The sequence below is a fragment of the Hyla sarda genome, chromosome 3, assembly GCF_029499605.1.
Source record: "Hyla sarda isolate aHylSar1 chromosome 3, aHylSar1.hap1, whole genome shotgun sequence".
Taxonomy (NCBI): domain Eukaryota; kingdom Metazoa; phylum Chordata; class Amphibia; order Anura; family Hylidae; genus Hyla; species Hyla sarda.
The window spans coordinates 438,185,745-438,207,243 of NC_079191.1; the positions used below are offsets into that span (position 1 = coordinate 438,185,745).

At 43.2% G+C, this 21,499-nt stretch overlaps 1 pseudogene; it reads left to right on the forward strand.

The window, feature by feature from the left end:
• The window catches only part of LOC130361088 (zinc finger protein 420-like), a 49,356-nt pseudogene that overhangs the window by 6,345 nt on the left and 21,512 nt on the right, over positions 1-21,499 (forward strand).

Consider the following 21,499-nt stretch of genomic DNA (forward strand, 5'->3'; position numbering starts at 1 on the left):
TCAATGGCGTAAATGTAAGAAAAAATACCAAAGTCCAGAATTGCTGATTTTCGTTCACTTCATATACCAGAATAAATTTTTTTTTTACATTGGCTGAGAGTCTCTCCTCCCACTTTCTCTGAATTGATATCTAAATTGAATCATGTTATTCGCTTGGTGAAGGGGGTCTACTACGGTTTTAGATCAGGTCCAAAACCGCATACGGGTCAAAACTGAGCCGACCAGAGTCACCGTTTGACTCCGGTCGGATCATTAAAGTAAATGGAGTCACGGGCTGATCCGGCCGGGGTACGGGAGCCCCCGGTTTGCCCCTCCTCCCGCCGGATCCAGCACCCATATGTACAAAACGTGGTGTGAATGCACCCTTAAACGGAAGGCTATGCTGGGTTCATCACAGTTTTTGCTCCTAAAGTGTTTTACAAGCCTCATCTTTTTTCTTTTTGGCGACTTTTTCACAGACCATAACACGGTGCCATCGTTTTTATCTGCTATATGGATATTGGGGAAGGTATCGTTTGTGGGTAGTGGGTGGGATGGGGGGCTGTTTTGGTTTGTCAATGTGTTTTCTCTGTTTTGTATGAAAAAAATAAGAAATAAAAAGGAATAAAAAACGATCACAATATCCCATCAAAACAAAAATTATGTTGATAAAAACTACAGATCACATCGCAAAAATGATCCTTGTACATCCCCGTCTATCGATTTTAGGAACTTCAATGGATTCCTTCAAATATGTTGTTTGATTCCGAATCAGTAGTTATAAGTGATCAGGCCCAGGAGAAGAATTAATGTCACAGATTCCAAAGCTGTATACAGACTCTTCTGACATTTTTACTTCAGAAACCAAATTATTTTAGACATACGTGAAAGGATGGCACACTGTTACGCCGAGCGCTCCGGGTCCCCGCTCCTCCCCGGAGCGCTCGCAACATTCTCGCAATTGCAGCGCCCCGGTCAGACCTGCTGACTGGGTGCGCTGCGATACCTCTCTCAGCCGGGATGCGATTCGCGATGCGGCAGGCGCCCGCTCGCGATGCGCATCCCGGCTCCCGTACCTGACTTGCTCTCCGTCTGTCTTGTCCCGGCGCGCGCGGCCTCGCTCCCTAGGGCGCGCGCGCGCGCGCCGGGTCTCTGCAATTTAAAGGGCCACTGCGCCACTGATTGGCGCAGTTAGCTTAATTAGTGTGTTCACCTGTGCACTCCCTATTTCTACCTCACTTCCCCTGCACTCCCTCGCCGGATCTTGTTGCCATTGTGCCAGTGAAAGCGTTTCCTTGTGTGTTCCTAGCCTGTGTTCCAGACCTCCTGCCGTTGCCCCTGACTACGATCCTTGCTGCCTGCCCCGACCTTCTGCTACGTCCGACCTTGCTCTTGTCTACTCCCTTGTACCGCGCCTATCTTCAGCAGTCAGAGAGGTTGAGCCGTTGCTGGTGGATACGACCTGGTTGCTACCGCCGCTGCAAGACCATCCCGCTTTGCGGCGGGCTCTGGTGAATACCAGTAGCAACTTAGAACCGGTCCACCAGCACGGTCCACACCAATCCCTCTCTGGCACAGAGGATCCACCACCTGCCAGCCGAATCGTGACACACACTTCCAGATTATACATGGTCACATGGCTGTCTTATCTCAGAAGGTCGATGTGTGTGAAGCTTCAAACTAAATGGCCTTGAAGCTTTCCTGTAAACTCAGCAATTGTAACCTTGAATCACAGGCTTCCTGGCCTTAAATATTAGTGAAGTTCATAATGAAAGAGTACAAACAAGATGGCAGATCATAGACAACATGGCTGATGATATACAAGATGGAGTATAAAATATAAAAAGAGTAATATAAAAAATATATGAAAACGTATAACAAGCTGACTTCCCTCACAATTAAAAAGCAGTAAGATGAAACATAATTGTATAATTTAATTATAAATTATATAAATTGAGTATCTTTGTAATCGTATGGACCTACAGAATAAATATAATAAGGTGGAGTAAAATGGTGGATGGGGGAGTGGGGCTTCCTGCAGGGCAGATCAGTATTGGTGACCATGTCTTAGGAGAATTATGGGAATACTTGGGGAATATGAGATGGAATATTAAAATCTTCTGTGTAATATAGTAGGGGGTGTCCAGTTTATTATTACATCATATTATACAACAAAAGTCAGCATTGTATTCTATGAGGATTTCTTGCAAATTACTGGTTTATGATATCATATTAGATGTTCTCCCATATGTGATTCTGCTCTCAGTCCTCCTTGTTTTCCCTCAGGTTCCTCAAGACTGTCACATATAAAGTTTTCTAATGATGGTACTTATCACCAATCATTGACCAAGTATGGACGATGCCAGAAACCACATGTCTGGCAGGATATTGGACCTCACACTGGAGATAATCTACTGGATAACTGGAGAGGTGAGAGGGTCACATGACGTCTTATCTCTATAATAAAATAGGGACATTTCTGTAGTGATCAGTGTCTCCTCATACACAGGATTACACAGTAGTGAAGAAGTCGTCTGGTGAGTGTGTGACCCCCCGTGTGTCAGGATGGGGTAGGAGCCAGAGCCCCACCCCCGAGGAGCCTCCATCTCATTCACTGATACATAAACAGGACATCCTAGAACTTACCTCCAGGATCACTGAGCTGCTGACTGGAGAGGTGAGCGCTGCTGGGAATGCTGGGACATTATACAATAAGGGAGGTGTCTGGAGGATGACAGGATCATTGTGTGTGTCAGGTTCCTATAAGGTGTCAGGATGTCGCTGTCTATTACTCCATGGAGGAGTGGGAGTATTTGGAAGGACACAAGGACCGGAAGGACATGTTAGACCTCACCCTGGAGATAATCTACTGGATCACTGGAGAGGTGAGAGGTCACATGACGCCTTATCTCTATAATAAAACAGGGAAATGTCTGGAGAGGTGAGAGGTCACATGACGTCTTATCTCTATAATAAAACAGGGAAATGTCTGGAGAGGTGTCATATTCTTAGTGTCTGTAGTGATCAGTGTCTCCCCATACACAGGATTACACAGTAGTGAAGAAGTCGTCTGGTGAGTGTGTGACCCCCCGTGTGTCAGGAGGGCGGGGCAGGAGCCAGAGCCCCGCCCCTGAGGAGCCTCCACCTCATTCACTGATACATGAGCAGAAGATCCTAGAACTTACCTCCAGGATCACTGAGCTGCTGACTGGAGAGGTGAGCGCTGCTGGGAATGCTGGGACATTATACAATAAGGGAGGTGTCTGGAGGATGACGGGATCATTGTGTGTGTCAGGTTCCTATAAGGTGTCAGGATGTCGCTGTCTATTTCTCCATGGAGGAGTGGGAGTATTTAGAAGGACACAAGGATCTGTACGCAGACATAGTCATGATGGAGGATCAGCAGCCCCTCACATCACCACTGGGTAAGAGGAGACCTTCCCTGATTGGAGAGAAGAGATCATGTGATCATCACATATAGACAATGGATTAAGTCACTGTCTTTATTTCCTATAGATGGATCCAGTCAGAGAAATCCCCAAGAGAGATGTCCCCGTCCTCTATATTCCCAGGATTGTAAAGAGGAAGAGCAGAATGTCCCTGTGGATCATCAGGTAGATGAAGCGGAGATATCTGTAAATCCTCTATAGATTGATGTCATGGAGCTTTCTCCTAATCTTCTCCAGCAGTGGAGTATACAGTATACACTCTATATCCTCTTCTCCAGCAGTGGAGTATACAGTATACGCTCTATATCCTCTTCTCCAGCAGTGGAGTATACAGTATACGCTCTATATCCTCTTCTCCAGCAGTGGAGTATACAGTATACGCTCTATATCCTCTTCTCCAGCAGTGGAGTATACGGTATACACTCTATATCCTCTTCTCCAGCAGTGGAGTATACGGTATACGCTCTATATCCTCTTCTCCAGCAGTGGAGTATACGGTATACGCTCTATATCCTCTTCTCCAGCAGTGGAGTATACGGTATACGCTCTATATCCTCTTCTCCAGCAGTGGAGTATACAGTATACGCTCTATATCCTCTTCTCCAGCAGTGGAGTATACAGTATACGCTCTATATCCTCTTCTCCAGCAGTGGAGTATACAGTATACGCTCTATATCCTCTTCTCCAGCAGTGGAGTATACGGTATACGCTCTATATCCTCTTCTCCAGCAGTGGAGTATACAGTATACGCTCTATATCCTCTTCTCCAGCAGTGGAGTATACAGTATACGCTCTATATCCTCTTCTTATTGGGGCCTGTGGATGCTCCTGGATACTAATAGTTTCTGGTATATAATCTTTATATGTATTTATCTTCCTCTTGTTTAGACGTCTGTATCTCAGTCGTTGCTCGGTGTAGATAAATGTAAATTTCTGCGGTGTAGATGTAAATAACAAACATTTCTGCTGATGTGTAAAGTTCTCGGCAGAATGTTGTTCCTGTCTGGTCGCCGATTGGGGAGATTCTTCACCATTTAGGATAATTTAGTGCAGACCTTCTTGGTATTTTATGTTTGGATGGATATAAATAAACTAGAATTCTGTTTTCTGTAGGGAAGTAATGATGGAATGACAACTGAACGCGAAAAAACAAAATCAGTGTCAGTGAATGGTAAGAGCCTTTTATACATCTTGTAAATATTTATATATGGGATAATTGTTTAGGGAAATTATAATACACAAATAGAGAAACACAGCCGCACATCCACCATTTGTATTTTGATCTACTTGCTTCTCAGCATAATTTAAAAAACTAACAGGTTGTTATTATACATTTTGATCAAATAGTACAAGCCCACTCGCCACGTCAAGGCCACCTAGTCAGACCGACCACTGGTGTAACGCCGCGCCTTTGAGACACCATGCCCACAGGGGTAACGACCCAGTGGCCAGGCAGCCCCACTACTGCCCGACCAAGCCCCTGGCTCTGGGCCACTCCACCCCACAGACAAAGCATCACAGAAACAATGGCCGCCACAGAGAACCACACCAGTGTGAACACCTACCATGTGCTTCCTGCCAGAGGACTGGGAGAATGGTAGGAGGAAACCCTTATGCAGTCTCCTGCTAATTAAAAACTCCTGGGCTGAATGGGTGGAGTGGAGTGCTGTCCATGGCATTTTTAATTAGCAGGAGACTGCATAAGGGTTTCCTCCTACCATTCTCCCAGTCCTCTGGCAGGAAGCACATGGTAGGTGTTCACACTGGTGTGGTTCTCTGTGGCGGCCATTGTTTCTGTGATGCTTTGTCTGTGGAGTGGTGTGGCCCAGAGCCAGGGGGTTGGTCGGGCAACAGTGGGGCTACCTGGCCACTGGTGTCTCGGAGGCAGTGGACGCCGACCGGCACTACGCCATTGTTAGGTTAGGGACCCACTCTGACTAGGTGGCCTTGACGTGGCGAGTGGGCTTGTACTTTTTGATCAAAATGTATAACAACCTGTTAGTTTTTTTAATTATGCTGAGAAGCAAATAGATCAAATTACAAATGGTGGATGTGCGCCTGTGTTTCTCTATTTGTATTGTATAATAATTATAATACACTGTTATTATTTACTAATAATGTAAGCATTTCATTATATTCCTCGGCACTAATACCATTTTATACATTATGGCTATAAAAAGGAAATGTAATGTTATATATATATTTTTTTGTATGGCCGCTTGATTTGTTTGATTTGTTGTGGGGTCTTTAGATAGAGACAGAACTATGTAACAATTGGTGTTTGAGGGCAGGGGATTGAATCTCGTAACCAAGACCCAGATCAATGAAAACAGTTGACATGTCTAAATTATTTTTCAGATAACAGGGCCACTAACTTTGCTTACTTGTTTGATTGCTTAAAGGAATTTTCCTGTTTGAACTTATTGATGCTATATCCTCAGGCTAGGCCATCAGTAACTGATCAGTGGGGTGATGACACCCGGCACCCACACAGATCAGCTATTTGGCAGAGCCACAGTGGCCAGATCTATACTGAGAATAGAATAGAATTAGATGGCACTGTTCATTGTGTAGTGCGTGGACCGGGCTACTGTAGCTCATCTCCCATTCACTTCATGGCCACCATGCTTTCAAGTCTGTTTACAGTGTAGATGTGTCCACCTCTGCCGAACAGCCAAGCAGTGGAGGTCCCAGTTGTAGGTCTCAATACACTGTAACTGAAAAAAAAAAAATTTAATTAAAAAAAGTCAGTTATTTTGTTTGGGAAAATAAGAAAATGTTGTTTGTTTTTCCAGGTGAAGACTGCGTGAAAGGCCCCCATGGATGTCCCCATTTATCACCATACTATGTAGAAGAAAATAACTATGCCACAAAAACGAATTCAACTACTCCTTATATACTCGTATTCCTTCGCAGCAAAGATCAATCCACCAATACCGCTGGTGACCAGAATCCTTCTTCTAATCCATCACTGAATGGACAACAAAAAAATGGTCAGCGATCTACTTTGCCTGATACTAAACATTACTATCAAGACAGGCCATTTCCATGTTCAGAATGTGGAAAATCTTTTACCCAGGCAAAAACTCTTATTAATCATCAGAGAATTCACACAGGAGAAGAGCGATTTCCATGTTTAGAATGTGGGAAATGTTTTATTAAGCAATCATATCTTAGAAATCATCTAAGAACTCACACAGGAGAAAAGCCATTTTTATGTTCAGAGTGTGGGAAATGTTTTGGCCATAAATCAAATCTTATTATTCATCTAAGAACTCACACAGGGGAGAAGCCATTTTTATGTAAAGAGTGTGGAAAATGTTTCAACCATAAATCAAATCTTTTTCATCATCTAAGAACTCACACAGGAGAAAAGCCATTTTTATGTAAAGAGTGTGGAAAATGTTTTACCCAGAAAGACAGTCTTGTTCAACATCTACGAACTCACACAGGAGAAAGGCCATTTTCATGTTCAGAGTGTGGGAAATGTTTTAGCCGCAAATCAATTCTTGATTGTCATCTAAAAACTCACAATGAAGTGTCTTAATGTGGGAAATGTTTTAGCTCTATATATCTTCTTATGGTACATCAAAGAAGTCACAAACGGAAGAAGTTTTTTATATTCAGAATGTGGAAAATGGTTAAAGGGTACCTCTCATCAAATAAACTTTTGATATATTTTAGATTAATGAATGTTGAATAACTTTCCAATAGCATGTTAATGAAAAATATGCTTCTTTCTATTGTATTTTTCCTGATAAGTCCTGTCAGCAAGCATTTCTGACTCATGCTGAAGTCCTAAACACTCAGAGCTGCCAGCCTGCTTTGTTCACAGCCAAACAGGCTGTGAACAAAGCAGGCTGGCAGCTCTGAGTGTTCTCCTTTGTGAACAAAGCAGACTGGCAGCTCGTAGTGTTTAGGACTCCAGCATGAGTCTGAAATGCTTGCTGCCAGGACTGGTAGGGAGACCCCTAGTGGTCATTTCTTCAAAGTGGAAAATTAAATAGAAAGAAGCATATTTTTTAATAACATGCAATTGTAAAGTTATTCTGCATACATTAATCTATAATATATCAAAAGTTTTTTTGATGAGAGGTACCCTTTAAGTAGTAAATCAAATCTTGTTAGACATCGGAGTATTCATGCAAGCGAGAATCAATTTATAAGTTCTAATTGTGGGAACTTTTTTAGTCTGAGGTTAAAACTTAGAGAACATTTGAAAAGTCCCAAAGGGGAGAAGATATTTTCATGTTTAGAATGTGGCAAATCTTTTATCCAGAAATCAGGTCTTCTAAAACATCTGAAAAAGTCACACAGGGAAAAGTAATATTCATGTTCAGAATGCAAGAATTTTTTTAGAATGAAAGTGAGTTTTGTACAACATCAGAGAAAACACTTGGAAAAGAAGCCATTTTAGGGTTTACCATGATAGGTCGCAGACAGGAGTCCTGAGAGGACCTACACCAGACTGTGGCCTTTCTCTGATCCAGTGGTTACTGCTACTGTGCCCACTTCATCAGGATCAGAGCCGCGCAAACGGACATTAGTCATATGTTATTTAACCTTTTTCTATATTGTGAATGAAGAACGTGAAAGCAAAAATGAGATCTCCCTTCAGCATGGAAATACTAAAGCAAAACTGTCTTCATACTAATACTTATTCATCACTTTCTTCTTTTGGGGTCAGTTTTCCATTAATTTGACTCCACATTGAGACACTGAGTAAAAACAGGCTCCTTTAACTTATATCAAAGACTTGTCCCAATCCTCATGATTATTAAAAGGGAAAACTTATTACGACATACGATTGATCGAGTCTGGTTATACTGAAACGCAGCCAGACGGGACGTTGTAGTCCGACCTAAGATAAACTGGACATGCACTAAACCCTGCCGGTGTGCCTGTTGTATTGCTGATGAAGATAGTGCCGCCGGATCAATAATAGGTGACAGTCACTCCAGTTGTGATCACAAATACTGGAATGGATTTATCTGTGGATTCTCCCTTGTGTCATCTGTGACTTTTGACTCACTGCACACTAATCTAGTAGGTTTTTGGCCTCCATATCAGTCTCCTGTGCCCTTTTCATCCTTTCTGTGATGCCAACTACAGACTTTACTGAAAATACTTAATATCAAACAAAGGAAAAAGTCTGGAGGAAATGGGAGACATGCACTGCAATCCTCAGTTAAACATAGAGAAAACAATAGTGTTCTGCAATCACTCATTCTTTTAGAATTCCAGAAGAATGGCCAGCAGAAAGGACACTCGGACACAAGCATTTTCATTCAGTACTGAAATAGACCCCCGCACCGAATGCGTTTCAGGTCCGGAGACCTGTAATCATAGCATAAGCATTTCCCTGGTTATCATGCTTATATACAAAGATAACCTCTATCCCAAAAGGGGAGGGATCGCAAGGAATTCCTGCAAAAAAAAAAAAAATAATTAGTCAACAAAGACAATAAAAACAAAGCAAGGTGGAAAAAACAAACTGAAGAAAAAAAATTTATAATGGCAATTTCTGCAAAAGCATTTTTTTTTAATGATATTTATTAGAAAAGGCAAAGTCCTTTTTCTTTGAGGTTTCTAACTCTGACCGTGGAGAGGTAATGGCATTTTTAGTCTACTGCCCTGTTTTGTATTCCTTATGTGTGAGGGTACATAACTTGACAGACAACTAGACCTTCCTCGGCAATTCATTGACAAAGAAGCCCCATCCAACTTTAATTAAGAGAAAGAAAAATAATGCACTTACTAATGCACACTGCCATATGACAATGCCTATAATACATTACTGTACATGGCAATACAGATACAAATATGTGCATGACATGTAAGTTACATAACACAGATACCGTATATGAGATGATGATTAGCATCACAGATATATATCTAGTATACATAGATATATACCCAGGAGCATGCTATCCTGATTGGTAAGCATGGTCCCTAGCTGCTAACTATAAACTAATAAAATAGCAGGAAAACATGAAAACACAACAATATGCATACAGATGCAAACTGTATTCTTAGTTGCGTACACATACTACTGATGCTACCATATGCTTGGATTGAGAGGATTGCTCAGGATTTTACAAGCCATGTGGTTACCTCTGAAATGGTGGCTGTGAAATGAGGAAATGGCTGTTATGGGCTTAGCTGATTATGTCATTACAGTTCATAGGCTACAGGCTATGGAAGCTGAAATGGGTCAAACTTCTAATGTGAAGATCTTAAGTATATGCAAACAGCAACTAGGTGGTGCTGTTACAACATGGACAGAGAATTATACACTATTAAAGGGGTACTCCAGGGAAGTATATATATTAAAAAGGCTCCAAAGCCATCATACTATCTGGATATGTTCCCTGTAAACCATGTCACAGATAATGTAACTTACATGTCTTTTCAGATTATTGGGCAGACTAGATGGGCCAAATGGTTCTTATGTGCCGACACATTCTATGTTTCTATAGATAAAAGGGAAGGTCTGTAACAGGTACCAAACAAAGAAACCTCAGTATGGTCCCAAGATTTGAGGTACATACGGGACCGAGCCAGCAGTGGAAAGAAAGTAAAGTGTACCTGTCATTAGCAAAAACTTTTTACATAATGTAAAGTAGAAAAATTATATTATAGGCACTCACCAATAAAAACACTTTCTTACTTTTTCATATCCATTTAAAAACAGAAGCTACTGGCAGAACAGCAGAAAGATTCAACAGAAGCTGAGCATGGTGAGAGCAACAGAAGCGTTTTGCGGTCTCCCGCTTCCTCATGCCTCAACCACGTCATCTGGGAGTGACCCCTTATCAGGAACTCAATTATGATGTTCATGCAAAGGAATGCATCTCTCAAAGGAAACTAGATGAACAAGATAAAAAAAAGGACTACCATATACTAGATATATAAACAGAATGTAACATGATGGAAAAAATATAAAAGTAATAATGCTAGAGAAATAAATGAATTTCGGTCATTCAGGCCCAGTATTCCAAAAGCATCCATCCGCATAATCCAAGCCGATCTGCTATTGATAAATTATTTTACAGATTTCAGTGCCTCCTAGTCTCAGAAAGGCACCCTTCCTTAAAAATGTACAATGGCTTTTTTTCCCCCCGCCTACTCCTGATTGGTCATGTGCAGGGGTTTTATCAGTGGTGCCACCCTGTCTTATCTCTTCTGTGCCTTTACATTATATGTATATTTGTAATATACATTGGGTAAGAAATGTGTATATCAACAGAAGAGATCTTGAGGAAGGCTTGACACAGTGGAAGAATAAAGAAAGAAACAGAGGAGGAGCTTGTGGTTGTGTTAAACCAATTGTGCACATATGTAACTCACCAAGCAAGTGCCTATGCACATGTGTAAACAAAAGTTATGTGGAAGCAGATTGCCTTACAGCCGTGGCTCACCCAGAGTACAGGAGCTCGGACTGAATACTTGCGTATTTGCCCTAAACAGCAAATCCACAACTAGGTGCCAGTTACTCCACCTGACTGTAGTGCAGAGGCGACACAAGTCTAAACAATAAAAAGAACTGTACGGATGTTGGGGAAACAGGTCAGCATACGAAGAGTTAACAAGCTAGAACTAACAGACAGGGGAGCAGGATATTATATAACGGCAGGAATATATATCAGGGAGGTATAGCGGCAGGTACATAGGGGGATATTTATCAAAACCTGTGCAGAGAAAAAATTGACCAGTTGGTCATAGCAACCAGATTGCTTCTTTCATTTTGAAAAAGGCCTCTGAAACATGAAAGAAGCAATCGGATTGGTTGCTATGGGCAACTAGTCAACTTTTCCTTTACACAGATTTTGATAAATCTCCCCCATAGTGTACTGACAACAACCTCCTGGCTAAAGCAATATACAGCAGGTAATGACAAAACAGGCTGCGAGAAGATATAGCAGCAGGATAAACAATAGGTGAAGGTGAATTAACAGGTAACCAAAGTCCGGAAACTATAAAGATCAGGACACAAAGGTACAGGATCACACAAGACTAAACACAATAAAACAACACCAGGTATAGGGGTAAAGCAAGAAGCAACGGATCAGGAACTATACTGTGGCAAAGTACTAAACACAAGTAGGTCTGAATACAAATACAGGTTACAGATACAAAAAAAAACAGGATTAAATTGACCATGAGTACAGACATGAAAAGACAAACCGCTACAAAGCCATGGCTCAAAGAAAGTTACAAGTCTTAACAGACACGGATAGGACTGAAAACCGAACAGAACTGAATAAGAATAAAACTGAAATCAATAATCCAGCTAGAAGGCTGGGGAGGAATCAAATTCCCCTCTTTACCGGATGTTTGGCCCGAGCCTATAACTCCTAACTGACCAGTGAGCAACATGCAAGGCCTAGCCAGGTGCAATCCATAAAGGTCTGCAATCCACCAGACAGACATCCAACGACCACTATCAGTACAGACACCAACAACCTTTGACCATTCCAAATCATTTTCAACCATAAATGTGTCCAGGATCTTGAACAGTTCTTGAGTCTTTGTACTTGCCGTGATACTTTTACAAAAGGGAAGGCCTTCCACAAGGCCTTGTCATAACCATCTATGCACCATACATAAGAAATGATATGTGCATCCTTGTTGTCTTTTTTTCAAAAATGTATTTATTAAACATTTTACAAACATTATAAAAGTCAAGGGAGAGTAAATGGGAAGGAAGGGTCACATTCACTACAACAATATAGCCTATAGTGGAGGATGTCTGGCCTACATTACCACAGTAACTCTAGAGTCAAACAGGGAGAATGAAAAACAGACCTTCAATAGAACCAATAGATAAATGTATATCAGTATATTAATGGCCCATACAAAAAATATGGAGAAAAACTGTTCCAGGTTAAACCCCCCCCCCCCCCAAAGGACGAGGGGGGGAAGAAAAGGTTTAGTCTCAAGGGGCGACACGCCTTCTTTACCATAAGAACTGTGAACTTATGGAACAGTCTACCTCAGGAACTGGTCACAGCAGGAAAATTTAACAGCTTTAAAACAGGATTAGATACATTCCTGGAACAAAATAACATTAATGCTTATGAAGAAATATAAAATCCCATCCCTTCCCCAATATTGTGCCACACCCCTACCCTTCAATTCCCTGGTTGAACTTGATGGACGTATGTCTTTTTTCAACCGTACTAACTATGTAACCCAAGAGGTGAACCCAGATTAATGGGAACAAACCATGGAGAGGGGGTTGGGCACCTGGTGGACCATAAACCTGAATGTACACCGTAAAGATAAGGGGTAAGTGTTATCAGTCAGAACCCTGTGGATCTCCACTGCCTATGGATTCCTTCAAGTACTGAAGGCTGTAGTGAGCCCAAATCAGCCGGTAGAATGAGTTGTTCTGTGATGGTACGGGACTTTTTACAGTTCATGACTCCATGGTCAACCTTGCATGATGCTAGCAAGGGATTGCTTGGTAATGGCAACTCCTGTATATCGTGTATGTTGTTTTAAATCTCTTAATTTTCTGGTTAGGAAGTCTCCAGGATAACCAATCATGTTTGGTTTCAAAATGGTGTTTTAGCTTACATGGAAGCGTGCACTCTGATGGCGACACTCTCATACAAAGTAGTACACACTGCGGTCTCTCTTCATGGTTGACATCTGTTGAGGCAATCCTGTCTTCATATGTACAACATTTACCCTTCTCCACACACCTGCCACTGGTTTGTGGTTCGTCCTCTTTACTTTCACTTCTTGTTAATGTTAATTTGTCTTCAATAAAAACTTGTCTATTTTTAAGAATAACTTTTTTGTTTTGTTTACTGTAGGAATGTTTGATGCACTACAAAACCTGAGGATAAAGCTTTGTATGAGACACCATTAAGGGTTGAAAAGAATTAAACTCTCGATTGTGCATGAATTATATAATACAATTAATAATCATCATAAACATGCCCCCATGCCATGCCTCCATAGGCTCATGTCCTCTTCTCCATGCCATTCATCTATCTCCTGAATATTAAAGATGGCGGTCCATGGTAGTGTGGACAGCTGGGGTTAATGGCGTGGCTGTAGACTTATGGGTGGTGTGACTAAAAGGAGAGTTTGTGACGCCAGGAGTGTTAACCTCCACACTCCAAGGATAAAGCGGTTGCCGATGCCAAGCGCTGGGTAAGGAATACCACAAATGCCAGGTTAGAGAAATCACTTGGGAACTTTACATCAGGAACTGCAGATAGATGGTACAGACAGTACAGCGCAATTATCGTGCAATTTCGCTAAAGAATGCAATAGGGAATCACAGTTTCTGTATTGGCACTTTGGGACTTGTAGTCCTTCTCGACTGAATTTTAACTTAGACTGATCTGAACTGGACTCCCACTAACCACATGACTACTCCACGCCGTCAGGACAAACCTGGCGGAGCAGAGCAGGAGGCTATGATTGGCCAAGTGCACTTGATCCCAAAATACATATACAGTGTTCCCTCAACATACGATGGTAATCCGTTCCAAATGGACCACCGTTTGTTGAAGCCATCGCATGTTGAGGGATCCGTGCAATGTAAAGTATAGGACAGTGGTGTACAACCTGCGAACCTCTAGATGTTGCAAAACTACAACACCCAGCATGCCCGGACAGCCAACGGCTGTCCGGGCATGCTGGGAGTTGTAGTTTTGCAACATCTGGAGGTCCGCAGGTTGAAGACCACTGTTAGAGGAAGTTGTACTCACCTGTCCCCGCCGCTCCGGACCGTCACCGCTGCCCGGGATGTCGCCGTCCATCGCTGTCGCCGCGTCCCCGAGGTGTCCCCGATGCTCCGGCAAGGCCTCTGCATCCCCGGCATCCTCGCTCTACGTCGCCGCCATCACGTCGCTATGCACGCCGCTCCTATTGGATGACGGGACGGCGTGCGCAGCAACGTGATGCCGACGATGGAGAGCGCCAACGATACAGGGGATCCCGAAGAGGACGCGCCGGAGCCCCGAGGACAGGTAAGTGATCGTCAGCGGACCACACGGGGCACCGTAAACTGCTATCCGGGGGCAGCTGAAGCAGTCTGCGCTGCAGGATAGCCGTTTATGCGATGGCCCCAACATACAAAAGCATCGGATGTTGATGCTGCCTCCAACATGCGATGACCTCTGAGAGTGATCGTATGCTGAAATGATCGTATGTCGGGGCCATCGTAGGTCGAGGGGTCACTGTATATCAAATACATATCATTGGAACTTGAAGCAGACACTATATAGTAACATCTACTTGAAAGGACAGGGGGACAAGTGTTCCCCACCGGGACACCATAGTAGTCAAGTAGAAAAGATCTCTGCGGGGTAAATCCTATAAAGCCCTGTGTTTGTGAAGTATTACTCCTGTTTTTGTGGAGTATTTAAATATCTTTAGCCTTCAGTAACTTATCAGCTGCTTTATGCTCCACAGGAAGTTGTGTAGTTCTTTCCAGTCTTACCACAGTGCTCTCTGCTGTCACCTTGTGTGTCAAATTCCCATAGCAAACCTCTCCTGCTCCGGACAGTTTCTGACACACAAAAAAAATGACAACAGAACTCGCTTACCAAAGCAACAATGATAAATGTCCCCAATGGAATCATCGTGCGTCATATATAACATCACAGCCGTACGTTAGAAGAGACTACACTGACTTTTCTGTAGACTTTATATATCTCAGTGACTACAGGACCTTTGATGATGTCATGGTCATGTGATCAGTCAGGGGGAGCCTTTTCACTCTTCACCACTTCCTGTCATGTGACCTCACTGAAGGTCCTTTAGCTGCCAACACTTACAGTCTCTATCCCTGTCATGTAGCTGATCATGTGACATCATGAAAGGTCCTACAGCCTCTAACTTTTACAACCTCTTTCCTACATAACTGATCACATGACTGTGACATCATCAAAGGTCCTGAAGTTCCTAGGATATTACACCAATCGGTGAGGTATGTGGGACTTGTAGTTCTTTTTGTCTTGTTGGTTCTTTATTTACACACGGGCAGGATTTATCTCTCCTCCTAATTCTGGGAGTTTTAGGGTCTTATGTCAGTTTATTATCTACTGTCCCAGAATCCTCTCTGCTCTTGTGTATATTGTTATCACACTCTTTGCTGCCAAACTGATGCTGTAGTTATGTTTCAGGTAGATATGTAAGGATTACAGGTGGGGTCTGATGGTATACCGGGTCTGGCCACAAGAGGGCGTCCTTCCCCTGCTGGCTGCGCCATACATAGTCAACCCCCCCCCCCGCCCTGGCAGAACCAGATAGAGTCTCTCCTAGTGGCACCCCCTTCTGTTCATGCTATTTGCGGTTCAGGAGGTGGGTTCTGCTCATAAACGTCCGCTTTCCCTGAATGGCTGTGTATTGTTAGATTATGCCATACATATATTATTAAAGAGTAGCTCCAACCATCCTTTTTTTTTTTTTTTTAAATGTTTCTGTCCCTGACTATTGCCCATCTATCCCTAACCCCCTCCCTGCTTTAATTTTTTTTTTTTTTTTTTACTATGTTAGAAATGGCTTTTTGTCTGCCTGGTAGTGTGCTCACTTACCAGGCAGACTTCCCCAGCAGGCGCAATGTCACTGATGCCTGCTGGGGGGGCCGACTTCCGCCCTTAGCTCATCTATACAGAGTGCCTCCAGCTGTTTCACCACTACAACTCCCAGCTTGCCCTGACGTATATGCTGGGAGGCGGGGCCAGCGTGTGAGGCCAGGGAGCCAATGCGCGCTCAGTGACAGGCAGGGAGCACTCTGATTGACAGGCAGGGAGCGAGCGCAGGCTGAATGAATTAGGATCGATTGCCCGGCCGGCATTGGTCCTAATTCACTGGTGACGTCATGTCAGGCTGCAGCCGGCCACTAGGAGGGAGATCCCTTGTTGCTGATTTTCTAAAGTAAAATACACTATTTTAATGATTAAAAAAAATAATGAATATATATATTAGAGATATGTTGTAGTACACAAGTACTACAACATATAAAAAAAAAAAAAAGTTTGGTGACAGTGCCCATTTATGGCGTTTCGGTGGACAGGGGATTCCACTAGGGGATCTGCAGAAAAAATATCTTTCCACAGCACCAAAATGTGACAAAAAAGTGCTGATGTTTGTAATGACACCCTTTATTGAATAAATCTACTTTTTTTTATCCCATTTTGGTGCTGTGGAAAGATATTTTTTCTGCCTGAAGGATAATCCCCTAAGCAGGGGTCCAGAATCTGCGTGCACCCCCCTAAGCTTCTTTACTTGTTTGGATGTGCTGTTCTTCTACTACTTCTCTTTTCTAGGAGATCTGCAGCCATATGTGTCAATCAGCTCCCAGGCCAATAGGAGACAGCAAAGGGGAAAGGGACTTTTACACACATTTAAAGGGCTACTCTGCCCCTAGATATCTTATTCCTAATCCAAAAAAGTCTGTCGATATGACGGTGAGGCAGATGTCAGTGGATTCCTCATCATCTACATTTACATGGTGCGGTGGAAATGTCTGTCCTAGACGTCTGTTACGTCATCTCTGTCTTTGCTTCTCCCCTCCTATTGCTGAGTAGAAGGACAGCACTAGCCATGAGGAGCCATTGTGTCACGGTCAGACTTTAGAATGTGTTACTAAGGTGGTGGAGGGGAAGGAAATGGCCGAGCAGAGCACTAGTGAGATTGGTGGTGGGGATACTGTAAGGCATCATGGTGGATGTGCTGAGGGTGAACAAGGAGGCCCCGATCACACATCAGAAGTTCTTACTTTTTAGAGGAGCGGTGGGGATGATGAAGAGGAGGACGAGGATGTCAGCGGGCCTGTTAGTCTGAGCAGCTCAGCAGCAGGTGACAAAGATGTTGCTGCTGCATCTACAGGCTTTAAGGGGTACTCTGCTGCTCAGTGTTTGGAACAAATGTCATAGCCCCGCCCCTCATGACATAACGCCCCACCCCCTCAATGCAAGTCTATGGGAGGTGGCGTGACAGCCGTCATGCCCCCTCCCATAGACTTGCATTGAGGGGGCGGGGCTATGACGTCACAAGCTTCCAGACTCCAGCGTTCGGAACAGTTTGTTTCAAATGCTGAGCAGCGGAGTACCCCTTTAAGAAAAAGTCTTCTAAGAAAAGGGGCACAGTCGGATGGTGATGTACCTGGTATATATGAGACTCGCCTCCATTATATTTTAGCAGTGTTTCTTTCTAATTCACGGGTTATGAGGTCATATCAGATGTTCTTCCATCTATGATTTTGCACTCAATTCTCTCCAGGTCTCTCACAGATAAAGTTTTCTTATGAGGGACAATGGTCCTTTATGACCGACCAAGGATGGACGAAGACAGAACCAACCTGTCTGGGAGGATATTAGACCTCACCCTGGAGATAATCTACTGGATAACTGGAGAGGTGAGAGGTCACATGAAGTCTTATCTCTATTAAAGGGGTAATCCAGCAATAGCAAAACAGAGCTAACATCTTTCAAAAACAGCATCACATCTGTCCGCAGGTTGTGTGTAGTATTACAGCTTCTTTTATTGATTTAAAGCGTACCTGTCAGATTCCACAAAAAATTTTTATATGTTACTTAGTACCTAATCCTGACCATGTATATATCATTTTTATGCCTCTTTAACGCATATTTATTATTAAAATACCTTTTTTCATCAGCTCACACTGTTAGAAATCAAGAGAAGGGGGTGTGTCCCTTCTTGTGGTGGTGGTAGGTGATCGGTGACCGGTGGGAGGGGGCGTGTCCCTCCTTGTGGTGGTGGTAGGTGATCGGTGACCGGTGGGAGGGGGCGTGTCCCTCCTTGTGGTAGTGGGAGGTGATTGGTGTGTCTGCTCATGTAGCCTTGTCCATCAGGCATCTCTTCTCCATGACTCATGGACAACCCTGATACTGCAGCAGGACTGGTTAGTGTCCCGATGGTATGGGGACCCCTAGTGGTGGCATTTTCAGGGGCCGTTTTCTTTAATAAATATTACAAAAAATTTAGGCAACCATATTACAAAAGGTTTTTAATCAGTAACAACGTATAAAAAGTTTTTGCATCTGATGGTGCCCATTTAAAGAAAACCAAGGAGATACAAAAGGCAGGGGTACCACTCCTCCGTAGACAGGGATGTGCCAAAAGGCAGAGAGGCACAGGAAAAACAATAAATCCCTACAAAAAGAAGCAGAAATATACATCTAAGGAGGCAACAACCCCGCCAAGACAACCCCCAACTCCCCCTCTTTTCCTTTTTTTTACTAGAATAAATGACAAAAGCCAACAAAGAACAACATATAGAAAAACACAAAAGACAAACATGAAGGAAACAATATCAGAATTAGAACAAAAAGGAAGGTAGCACTAGAGAGTAACAGGGAAGCAAGGTGCATGGGAGAGGAAGGGGAAAATAGAGGGGCAAGAGAATGAAAGGAAGGAGAGTAACCTCACCACATGGGAGAGGGAAAGGAATGGACACCCAGTCACAGAACCTTACCCCACAATCCAGCAGGGAACATGCAGTAGTGTTTAAACACAGGAAAAGGTCTGTGTAAGCAGCAGTGTCATGGAATTCCATCCATGGGAACCACATCCAAAAGAAACTATCATGAAACTTGTGAATGGAAGAATGTAGAATCTTCCATTTGAATCAAGTCATTCAACCTGGACACCCAAAGAGCCAGAGATTGAGCAGCTGACTGTTTCCAGAGCAGGGGAATGCATGCCCTAGTAAGCATAAACAGGAACCGGAGAATTGTTTGTAGACCTTCGTGGTAAGTGATGGAGAGGATAGAGCTCAGGTGTGAAAGCCATCGAGAGGACAGGTTCAAAAAATGTGCAAAAAAAGAGCCTTCAGCAGAGCCGCACCGCCAACAGGTAGGATTAGCCTGAGGCCAGATAGTGATCAGCCTGGTAGGTACTCTATATTATCTGGACAGGATTTTGTAGCCAGCTTCCTGGAAGCGACCGCTGAATGTAAACTGATGGACCTCATCTCTGGAGTCAATGAAATCTGAAGGTCATATACCCTTACACAGGGGTGTGAACGTAGAGAGGAAATCCCAGATTGCATGCTCCACGGCAAACAGTGGAGCAGAACAGGAGTAAAAACTTGCTTAATGGCAACCCAGGGGTAAATCTTGGCAACAACAATAAGCTATTCTGGTCAGAAGGTCCCCCTCCACCCATCAACTCCACCCACCGACTTAGGACGGCGGCACAGCACCAATCTTGTTAACTGTACAGCTTTCCCGCTCCAAAAACCAGAGATCATAAGAATCCCGGAGGGCATAAAGAAATTTCGAAAGGCTTGCCATTTGAAAATAGCAAATCTATGGAACCAGGTGAATGTAACATAGAATGTGTCAGAAGATAAGAGCCATTTGGCCCATCTAGTCTGCCCAATATTCTAAATACTTATGAATCGTACTTGTCCCTACCTTAAATAAACAATAGCCTTATGACTGCTTAAAATCCTTCACTGTACTTGCAGCATCCACTTCTGCAGGAAGACTATTCCATGCATCCACTACTCTCTAATGTGCCACTAATCCAGGAAGAGCAGCCAGACTGCACACTGAAAATCAGGGGAGGGAAGTTTTGTTGGCACAGCATGCTCAAGTGAATAGGTAGGAAAACACCTAGGTACTTGAGGGCTTGGGTAGCCCAGCGAAAGTAGAAGGTATCCCGTAGTGAGAAAACCAGATGAGAAGGAAGAGATACATAAGTAAGAAAAAAGGAAAGGAGATCATCTGCAACCTAACAACTAGTCCCTCACATCGGGATTCCTGCTACATCAACAATCACCCTGATTTGGCAGAAAAGAGGCTCCAAAGTGAGGATAAAACTCAATGGGGAAAGGCGACTGGGATTGGGTATGACTGGTCGGGATGTAACACCTTGCCTGTTGTGTACGTAATGCCAGAGCCAACATCCTCCTACACTTATTCACAAAATTGGAAAAGATTCTTCTGCACTCAGCGGGCGTGGCCTTGGTTTTGTCTCTCTTCTGCCACAGCTCCACTCTAAGACCCCCTTCGGGAATGACATATTCCATGTTTTCAGCTCCCTCAGCTGTAACAACAACTGGGAGAGCTGGAACTCCTTTTTCTTTTTAATACTGGCCCAATGTTTCACTAAGATACTCCAAGCAACACACTTATGAGCTTCCCAAATGGTACAGGAAGGAACCTAATATGACACGCTACTTCTGAAATACTCAAAAAAAGCTGTGTTTTAAGGTCATCCACTATCCCGGCATCACGCAGATGCCGGATTCAGTTTCCACTGTTGTTTCAATAATTTTTATTAAAGTTTTATCGAACATACAAGTATCAAACCAAAAGAACGGTTGCAGGCAGTTTCCTTAAAGTAACACGTCGGTATTACATCAAAAGAACATTTAACAGTAAACACTTAACCTGTGGAACGCAGGTACATCACCTCGGTGTTTAAATGTATATACATGCAAAGAATATATGACATATATGACATAAATGACATAATTGACATATGTATCCCCCATGTCTCCCGGAACTTCTCCTTAACATCGAGATAGCATTAAATCTGCCCACAGGACACTAGGTAGATGTCAAAGAACGCAGCGACCACCATTTCCATGTATCTATAGTACGCGTATCTAAATCACCTCCTTGTTGTACAAGTAGTGTTTCGTACCTGCACGCCAAGTCCACTGCTGCTACCATCTCTGTTATATCTGGAGGTTCTATCTCCTTCCAATGTCTTGTAATTATCAATTTAGCTATTGTGAGGACCTTGCAAGCTAAAGCTCGCATCTCCAGCTGTATCTCATGTACTCCTAGTAGAAGCAAGGCTAATTTGGGAGAAAGATTAGGAAACAATGGATATATGTTTTTAAGGATCAACTCAACATTATTCCAATATGTATGTATCTTCGGACAGAACCATAAAATATGTGACAATGTCCCCCTTTGACCACAATTCCTCCAACACAGTGGTGATGCATCATGGTACATGGCGTGCAGGCGTACAGGGGGAAAATACCAACATAATCGCGTTTTAGTCACTGCTTCAATTTGTGATACGCTTTTTAACGACCTATAGATCCATTTGGATGACTG